Source organism: Hippopotamus amphibius, chromosome 3 (genome assembly GCF_030028045.1).
Source record: "Hippopotamus amphibius kiboko isolate mHipAmp2 chromosome 3, mHipAmp2.hap2, whole genome shotgun sequence".
NCBI classification, from domain to species: Eukaryota; Metazoa; Chordata; class Mammalia; order Artiodactyla; family Hippopotamidae; genus Hippopotamus; species Hippopotamus amphibius.
Window position 1 is genome coordinate 114,380,766 of NC_080188.1, and position 10,357 is coordinate 114,391,122.

At 39.3% G+C, this 10,357-nt stretch overlaps 1 pseudogene; it reads right to left on the reverse strand.

The window, feature by feature from the left end:
• On the reverse strand, positions 1 to 8,977 carry LOC130848707 (olfactory receptor 5A1-like; annotated as a pseudogene).
• Between the last annotated feature and the right edge of the window lie 1,380 nt (positions 8,978 to 10,357).

The window sequence follows — 10,357 nt, forward strand, 5'->3', positions numbered from 1 at the left end:
TTATTTGTACTGAGGAAAATGTGTGGCCCTCTTTATTGCTCTCTTGAGGGCCTCTTTAGTCTCTTTGTTTCTCAGACTATATATAAAGGGGTTTAACACAGGGATAAGGATAACATAGAACACGGACAGCACCTTGTCCTGCTTCTTGGGGTGGCTAGAGCTAGGAAGCAGGTACACGGAGAGGCTTGTGCCATATAAGAGTGTCACAGCTGCCACATGGGAGGAGCAGGTACTGAACGCCTTGACACTACCTTTGATGGAGGGTATTTTCAAAATAGAAACTGCAATGAAACCATAGGATAAGAGGATAACAAGAAAAGAACCTAACCCTAAAACAATAGAAACCAGAAAAAGTATCATTTGGCTGATGAAGGGATTGGAGCAAGACAAGGAAATAACCTGGAGCGTGTCACAGAAGAAATGCTGAATGATATTTGGCCCACAGAAATTGAGATGAAAGCAAGGGAGAGTTTGAATGAAGCTTCCAAGGAAACCACCCCCAAAGGCCCCAGCAACCATCCTCTGGCAGAGGCCAGGGGCCATGATGGCTGAGTACTGCAGAGGGCTGCCAATAGCAACACACCTGTCATAGGCCATGACGGCCAAGAGGCAACACTCTGACAGACCCATCCAGGAGCCAACAAAGTACTGGGTGGCACAGGCTGTGAAGGAAATCATCTTTTCAACTTTTAAGAAATCTGAAATCATCCTTGGGGTGACACAAGATGAGTAACAGATGTCAATAAAAGACAGGAAACTGAAAAAAAAAGTACATAGGTGTGTGGAGGTGGGAGTCCATCCTGATTAGGATGATAAGACCCAGGTTCCAGATTAAGGTCACAAGGTAAATCCCTAGGAAGATTGGAAAGAGGATGAGCTGCAGCTTTTTATCATCTGTGAGTCCCAGGAGAACAAACATGGCCACAGAGGTGTGATTTCTATCCCCTTCCATGGACCTGCTTGGTGCCGTCTGCTGTGAAAAACATGAGAGAAGGAGATGGTTTCATGCTACAAACAAAAAAAATGTTCTTTTTTTTTCAGTCATGCAGCTGACTAATATACAACTTTGAATCATCAATGTTGAGTTAACCTGTGCCTTTCACACATAATTGAAAACCTCAACTGAAAAAGTCCCTTGGGGATATATTGTAATTCTCTTTGCAGGGACAAGACAGCAAATGGGCATTTTTAGTATATATCCATTAAATGCATTGATTTCATGCTTTCCCATTCCAGATTTTACAAACATATGAGAATTAGAAACAGACCAAATTAGGAAAATCTGTCATCTCTTTCTAGGGTGAAAAGAATGTTCTGGTCAGGGATGACTCTGATATTAAGTCAATGTTTGAAGAACTCCCTAAATCATGCTGGGTCTCATATGTAAAATGAGCATGTTGAGAATGTGTTCTTGAACATCGCCTTGAGAAGCAACATTCAATTAGTCTCTAATCAGGGAAGGTAGACAATTCTGTAACAGTCTTTCTGCTTTCATAAAGCCTGGAGAGATATAAACATAATGTAATGGGCCAATGGGAAGAGTCACACATCCAGAAGCAGCTTGGAAATAGATGCGACTTAACCAACTTATTGATCTAGGAAGGCTTCTGAGAAGTTATATGAGACGAAGTTGAATGACCCATTATGCTCCCTTCCTTGAAGGTGCAGATTTTTTCTTTCCTTATACTTAGCAGTTAAAGCATCTTGAACAGTCATTCTTGATCTTCTTTGAGTCAGTGATACTTTTCAGAATGTGTTGGAAACTTGGGACACTCCACCCAGCAAACTGCTACCACTTACAAAACATTATAAATGGTTTTAGTAGATTCTTAATCTCCCCCAAATCTATCCATGGTTCCAAGGTTGAAGATTTCTCCTACAAATTAAAATGACTTGAGGTCACATGAGGGTCAGGATGCTTGAGCAACAGACATGGGGATTAGATACTGAGGCAGAATTTTTGGAAGTCCTTTTCTCTTCTTCTTAATGGAACCAGTCCAGAATAGGAAAGGACTAAGTCTTCAGGCCAAAAGAATACTTTTACATCAGGCACTGAATGCTCTTTTCAAGATTCTCTAGCTGTCATTCTCCCTTAACTCAATGCTTGAAGAACTCCATGAATCATGCTGGGCCTGGTATTTGAAATGAGGATGGTGGAGTAGGTGTTCTTGAAAATCTCCTTGGGAAATAACATTCGATTTGTCCCACAAATTCATACTTCAAGGACCTAGTAACAAAGAATGAACTAAGTCTGAAGTTAGCAGAAGGAAGGAAATAAAAAAAGATCCCAGTGGAAATAAATAAAAGCCAGAGAAACATTTTTTACATCAATGAGGATAAGAGCTGGTTTTCAAAAGTGTGAACAAAATTGACAAACCATTAGCTGGACTAAGGGAAAAAGACAGAAGACTTGAATACATTAAATCAGAAGTGAAAGAGGACACGTTACAAAAGATACTACAGAAACATACAAGTTTTTAAGAGGCTACTATGAACAATTATGTGCCTGTATAGTGAATAACATAGAGGAAATGAATGATTTCCTAGAAAATACAAAAGCTACAAGATTGAATCAAGAAGAAATGGAAAATCTGAATAGAACTATAATGAGTAAGGGATTTCAACAGTAGTCAAAACCCTGCTAACACAGAAAACCCCAGAATCACATGGCTTCTCTGGTGAATTCTACCAAAGATTTAAAGAAGATTTAATGACACATCTTCTCAAACTCTTCCAAAAAAATTGAACAGGAGAAAATATTTCCGACCTCGTTTTATGAGGTCAGTATTATCCTGATATCAAAACCAGAAAAGGACAGCACAAGAAAAGAAAACTATACACCAATATACCTGATGAATACAGATGCAAAAGTTTTCAACAAAATTTTGCAAAACAAATTCAACAACATATTAAGGGATCATATACCAATATTAAGTGGATAATATCCCTGACATTCAAGGACAGTTCAACATACACAGAACAATAAATGTGATACACCACCTTAACAGTGTAAAAGTTTAAAATCATAGGATCATTTCAGTAGATGTAGAAAAAGTAGTTGACATAATACAACATTCTTTCATGATTAAAACCCTCAATGTGTGGGGGAAAAACACTCAGTAAAATGGATCTAGAAGGACCATATTGAAAGATAATGAAGGCTCTTTCTCTTCACATGTTTATTGAAGAATTATTCACAATAGCCAAGATAAAAGCAACCAAAATGTCTGTCAAGGATGAATGGATAATAAAGACATGATATACAGAGAGCGATATAGATAGAGAGATGATAGATGATAGATGATGATGATGATAGATGATAGATAGATAGATAGATAGATAGATAGAGATAATAATGATGACAGATAGATGATAGACAGATGATAGATATGTAGACATAATAGACTGATGATAGATGATAGATAGATGATAGGTAGGTAGGTAGATAGATAGACAGATAGATAGATGATAGATAGATGATAGATATACATAGATATAGATAAAGATATAGATAGATGAGAGAGAGAGTGAAAGAGAGAGAGAGAGAAATCTGCAATGGATTATTATTCAGCCATGAAGAAGAAAATCTGGCCATTTGTGAAAACATGGTTGGAACTTGAGGGTATTACTCTGAGATAAGTCAGCTAAAGAAAGACAATGTGGTAACATTTATAATGTGGATTCTAAAAAACCCAAATTAATAAAAACACATAATAGAATGGTGGTCACCAGAGGTTGCAGGGTGGGGGAATTGGAGATATGAGGTTTAAGAGTACAAACGCAATTACTAGGTAGGTCCTAGAGGTCTAAAGCACTGCATAGTGACTATAGACAGCAAACTCTATTTCAAACTTCACAGTTCCAAAGAGACAATGTCACAATTGTTCCCACCACCAAAAAAGAAACAATAATTATGCGATGTGAAACAGGTGTTAGCTAATGCTAGAGTGGTAAAAATATGGCAATATGTAAATGTATCAAATCAACATGTTGAATATCTTAAAGTTAAACAATGTTATATGTCAACTTTATCTCATTAAAACTAAATTTTAAAAAAATTATCAGGGAAGTCTTATTCAGTTTTTCTCTTCCTCCCAAACTAAACCTGAGACAGTGTCCTTCACTGTTTTAGTTTGTGGAGTAGGCTTTCCTCATGTACCTTCTGACAATGTCACCCTTTCCGAGTCCCTGTTATTAGTGGCTTGGGATGGGGGTATTCCCTCTAATCCAACCACACATGCTGTCTTTTTCTCCTGTGTCCCATATACATGCCTATTAGACATCAGTACCTAGGGTACCAGGGATTAGTAGATGCCTCCTGAGGAAATACTGGCCCCAGCCCCTACACTCGCAGGTTTATGCTTTTTCTTGTTATTGCTATATGTGGAAAAAGTTTATTTGCTTTCTCAGTGATTCAGTCCAAAAAAAATGTGTTTCAGATGTTATCTAGCATTATCAGTTTCTCTGAACGTATTACCCACCATATTACCAGAAACACCTTTACAGATAATATTTCTATGAAACTTTTGGTTTTCAAGCTTGTAACTGCCCAATTTTGTAAAACCCCAAGCTACTTGATTTGTTTTTTTTTTATTTGTTGTTCTAATATGATTGAACTTACCCCCAAAATAAAGGCATGCTATTAGGGAGCTAACATTTATTGAGTGTGTACTATGTTCCAGGTGCTATTTTAAGTCCTTACGTTTTATCTCATTTTAATTTATCCAACAGCCTTATAAGATAAGGACTTTTATTATGCCCACTTTACAAATGAGGAAATTTGTTATCGAGAGCAGTAAATAGCCCAAGGTCACAGAAACCTTGAAGAATAGAACTGGATTCAAATCCAGACACTCGAACTCAAAGCCCCATCTTAATATCTGCACTCACTTGCTTGCTAAAATGATATTAACTGCTGCACTAATTGTATTTCTAAACAACTATAGAGTGCTAAGCATTGTACCTGGTGGTTCAGATGATGTAAATGATCCAATAAGGAGCCTAGAGCTCAGGAAGAGAGAAGAGAAATGTTATGCCCATATAGGCATAATACAAGGCAAGAGATAAAATGTGGTATGAGAAAAATACAAACTTTGGGGAGTGATGACCAGCCAGGAAGTGGGCAGCAAGTCAGAAATCCAGAAAGACCCCCACATAGTCTTTGCAGGAATCTCTCCCAAAAGATCTCTAGAAAGGCAGGGACTATTTCAGATGCATTATTGTACAAATGACCAGGGTACGACAATATAATTGAACATGCTGTCAATACCATGACCACCATATCTTATCATATAGATACAATTTCAGGAAATGAACAGAAAAGATATAATGCCGACTGATTGCCAAGTAAGTGAGACAAACTGAGGGAGCATTTGTCTTCTTTCAGGAGGAAGAAATACAGGAGGTATTAAAATGTTTTGCAGGCATAAATGAAGCCAAGAGAAATCGCAGCCTTTAGATGGTAACCACTGCAAAGCTTGTGTCCAGAGATGCCTAAGAGATAATATTACCACAGCAAACCCCACTGCACACAGACAATTATGATAAACCAGTGATGCTATAGGTCATCTCAGAGCGCCTAGTGATTGCAAAATCATTTTTCTCAACCACCCCAGATTCTATCATTTCTAATTAAAACTTTCCTTTAGTTGCCTCTTTATTTATCAAGGACTCCTCAACTTTCTTCTTTTGTTTTGGGTTAAATTTCTCTTGGGGTAATGTTTATCTTGGCTCTCTTCCTTCAGCTTTTTCTCATGCCTTACTGTATGCATACAGCATGCATTGCAACATATACCTCCTTTTGACACTCCTTAGCAAATCAAAAATGAAAGAAATGGAAAGAGAACATGAAAGAATGGCCTTTTTGACATGATGAACCTTTAAGATATTTGATCAATACCCCTTCCTAATATTTACTTAGTTGGCTTTTTAAAAGTCCGATGTATTTGCAGTCCAGGAAACAAACCCTGGGGGCCTTTGTTTGTCAAGAACAATATGGACAGAATTATTCTCAGAAGACCCAGTAATAATTTATTCTTGAATGTGGGTCCTTCACTTCCTCTAGAACCTGACTTGTCAATCAAAGCTGCATTGGATTCACTCAATTCAGGAATATTGAATTCACAATATTGAGTTCACAGTCTTTTGTCAACTACTCAAATTGGACTCGATGAATGTAATAAATCAGTTAGTATAGGCTCCTCAAGAGTAACTCACAACTCTTCCCTTTGGGTCTGCGTTCCCTCATTTTGAATGCTAATCACATTAGTCAGAGATTTTCCAACCCTCTACTTTATGCTAAAGTGTATTCACCCACCTACATATTTAGAGCATCCCTCAACAGATTTGCTTTTCCAGATTAACAAGCTGCCATTGAAAAGGACCTCTCATAAATTTTAGGATTCAAGAACAAGGATACTGAGCCATTTGTAAATCTTTAAAGTTCTTCCGGATCCTAAGCCCTTGACATTCCTTAGAGCAGAGCTCCTAGTGACTCACCTAACACTTCTGAAGAGCTTTACTCTCCTGTGATCCTTTTACGTTGTGGTATACCCAGGTATTCAGAAATGACCAAAGATATTTCAGTTTCTGGCTTCTGAGATTATCCCACTCATCCATACTCTAAGATTAGTGCATGAGAACATGATCCTTTGTTAACAATGTTAACTCAATCAGCCTCCTGCAGAAATGATCCAGCTGTGGAAGAAGAGGGCCATAAATGCTTACAAGCCTCCCTCATCACATATAAAAGAGGACTTGGGAGCACAACACACAGTGAAGTAGCAGTGATTAAAACCACGTAAGTTGTATGTAACCACCCACCTGGATACTGGAGGGACACCAGCTCTGTTAATTGGTCCCTTGCTTAGGCTCCAAGATCTCCCTTCATGGTGTTAATGTTTTGAGACATTTTGAGAGGAAGGAGCCCTCGTTTCACCCTGGAAGGATCATAGGGCTGATATAGAGGTCATTTCCATCCGTGTAAACCATGAAGTAAATTATGCCATAAAGCACAGGAACAATCATCAGAGACCTCTGTCTGGCAAAACACCAGGAAGTAGGGAAGCCCTGGCACTGCTGAGTCCAACTCTCCACAATAGAGGGAGTCTCAACTCTCTACTGTCTTATTTTGAAACAGTATTTTATGTTGTTTTCTTTTTTTTAGTTGCAGATGAGATTTCATAGCTGGATCATGATCAGAAAGACATTACAGAGATTTGGAATTGGGAAGAAGAAACATATACAGTTATCTTCTTCTCTTCCATTGCTCTATCTGTTTAATTTAAAGGAGTGAAAGAGAAGAAAAGGAAGAATGAGAGAAAGAGAATGAGAGAAAGAGAAAATAACTGTAAGAATAAGGGCAGAGACAAGGAGGAAAAGAGGCAGAGCAGGGCTAAGTGTGCAGGAAAGTTGGAAAAGATCAATGAATCAATCTCCCCAAAACACACACCGAGAAGGAACTCTTCTACCTCCCTTCACCCCACTTTGCTGTCTTCTCTCTATGAATATACTAGAAGAGAAGCAATGCTTGTTTTGTAGCTCACACATTAAAGGAGACTAAGCCCTTGTCCTTTGGTTCTCAAATTCTGGCTTTTCGCTCCCTAGGCACTACATGGGAAGGACATCTTAGACAGGATAGAAGACGCCCAGGTTATTTCTAATATATTAGTTGTGATATAATAAAGTAATGCCTGCTCATTCTTCTATACTGTGACTCTGGTCTCTTGTTTATCTCCATCCAACACTTTTTTATATTTTTGAAATATTATTCACTTTTAAATTAACATCTCTCCCCTATATATCTGATTACCCTCTTCTTTCAAACAGATAAAAATATGAGTGAATCGTCAGAACAGCTTATAGACAAAGCCCAAGAGAAACAGCACACATACACAAAAATAAGTTTAGAGACACCAAGAACAGAGAGACCCTTACCAAAAGATGGTTAAAGTGTGAATCGGCAGGAAGAAAATTAAGAGAATGTGATCATTGTGGTTCAGGTAGAGAGTCACTGGGCAGTGAAGACTTCATTTCTACAGAGTTTCCTCAGCTGACATAGTTGAAGACAGGAGCAACAGAACAGTTCCCATTTAACCAACAGAGGCTCTGAATAGGATGGGTCTTGGTGATGGGGATAAATGGAATTTGGCGACATAATTCCATTTGTGATTTGACATCCAGGAATCTGATGAGGCAATAGATATTTCAGGAGATGCTGCTAAGGAGAGAGGTCAAGAAACAGATGTGCCCACTGCCTAGGCATCATGCAAGCCCTCTAGAACATAGACACAAAGGTAAGGAGAAGAGGGAAGAATGCTCAAATAACTATATTTTCCCAAAAGAGAAGTAAGGGGAGTACACAATAGAAATAGTGTTATGAAAAGATAATTAAAATTGTTTTTCTTAGAGACTGTGCAAATGGCAGAGTAGAAACACCTTGAGCACACCTCCTCTCATGGGGTCACCAAAAGTACAACTATTAGCAGAACAACCATCAAAGAAAAACACTGAAACCTACCAGAAAAGATCTTCTACAGCTAAAGATATAAAGAAGGAACCACAAAGAGATGGGTAGGAATGGTGGAGTCACAATATAGTCAAATCCCATGTCCTCAGGTGAATAATCAGCAAATGGGAGAATGATTATTGCTTCCAAGGTTTTCCCAAAGGACTGAGAGGTCCAAGCCCCATATTGGGCTCCCCAGCCCAGACATCCTATTCCAGAAAGAAAAGCCCCCAGAGCATTTGGGTTAAAGGCCAGCGGGGCTTACTTTTGGAAATCCTAGAGGGTTGCATTAAAGAGAGCCTTCACTTTTAAAGGACACACATGAAAACTCACATGCTCTGGCATCCAGGTCAGAAGCAGTAATTTAATGGGAGCCTGGATCAGACCAACCTACTGATTTTGGAGAGCTTCCCAGAAAGGCAGGAGGCACCTGCAGCTCACCTTGGGGATGTAGACACTGGGGGAAGCCATCTGAGGGAGCTCATTCTACCAAGTGAACAGTGGAAAGTGCCATCTTTCCTCTAGCTTATTATGCTCATGACTCAGGTGCCAGTTCTGGGACACCTCAGGCCAAAGAACTAACTGTGTACAGACAAAGCCCCAGACACCAGCAAACAGTATGCATTAAGATCCTCTGAGCCAACAGCTACTTCTGGACATGGACCTGTCCACCAGAGGGCCCAAGATGCAGGCCCATGCACCAGTGCACAGGCACTAGAACCAAGAACCACAGGGCCCTTAAACCAGAGACCCAGATTGACCTTCCAAAAGGCAGGAATCAACCCCAGAATCCCTGAGGACAACCAGCTGTCGACAGCCTCCACACAAGGCAGGACCTGGCAACCAACTGAAGGAGGGCCACATAGTTAGCCTGCCACAACAGAGAGACCCATGCAGCCCTCATATGGGGAAGCTCTAGAGCATATAACTCTGGTGATGAGAGGGGAGTGTGCTGCTGGGGAGAGTACAACTTCTGCTACAAAAAGGCCACTTCTCCAAGGCCTGGAAATGTAACCAACCTACAAGATACATAAAAATAAAAACAAGTTAGGAAAATAAGGTGACAGAGGGACAAGTTTCAAATGAAGGACAATATAAAACCCCAGAAGAAGAGCTAAGTGAAGTGGAGATAAGCAATCCGCAGAAGAGAGAATTCAGAGTGGTACTGCTAAAGGTGATCAAAGGGAGAAGAATGCATGCACAGAGAGAGAAGTTAGAAGTTTTTACAAAGTGTTAGAAAATATAAAGAATAACCACACAGAGATGAAGAGTATAATAACTGAAGTGAAGAATACACTAGAAGGAACCTGTAATAGATTATATGATACAGAGGAACCAATCAGCGAGCTGGAAGACAGAGTAGTGGAAAGGACAGAAGAGAAAAGAATGAAAATAAAGGAGGAAAATTTGAGACCTCTGGGCCACCATCAAACACACTAATGTTTGCATTATAAGGGTCCAAGAGGAGAAAAGAGAGAAAGGAGAGCTGAGAACATCATTCAAGACATAATAGCTGAGAATTTTCCTAACCTAGGAGGAAAACCAGATATCCAGTAAGTGCAGAGTTCCATAAAGGATAAACCCAAAGATGAACTCACCAAGGCACACTGTAATTAAGGTGGTAAAATGGAAGTTAAAGACCAAATATTAAAGACAGAAAGGGAAAACAGCACATTACATACAAAGGAACTTTCATAAGGCTATTAGCTTACTTTTCAGCAGACCCTCTACAGGCCAGAAGGGAGTGGCATGATATATTTAAAGTGATGAAAGGAAAAAACCAGCAACCAAAAATACTCTACACAGCAAGGCTCTTGTTCAGATTTGGTGGAGAGATCAAAAGATTCACAG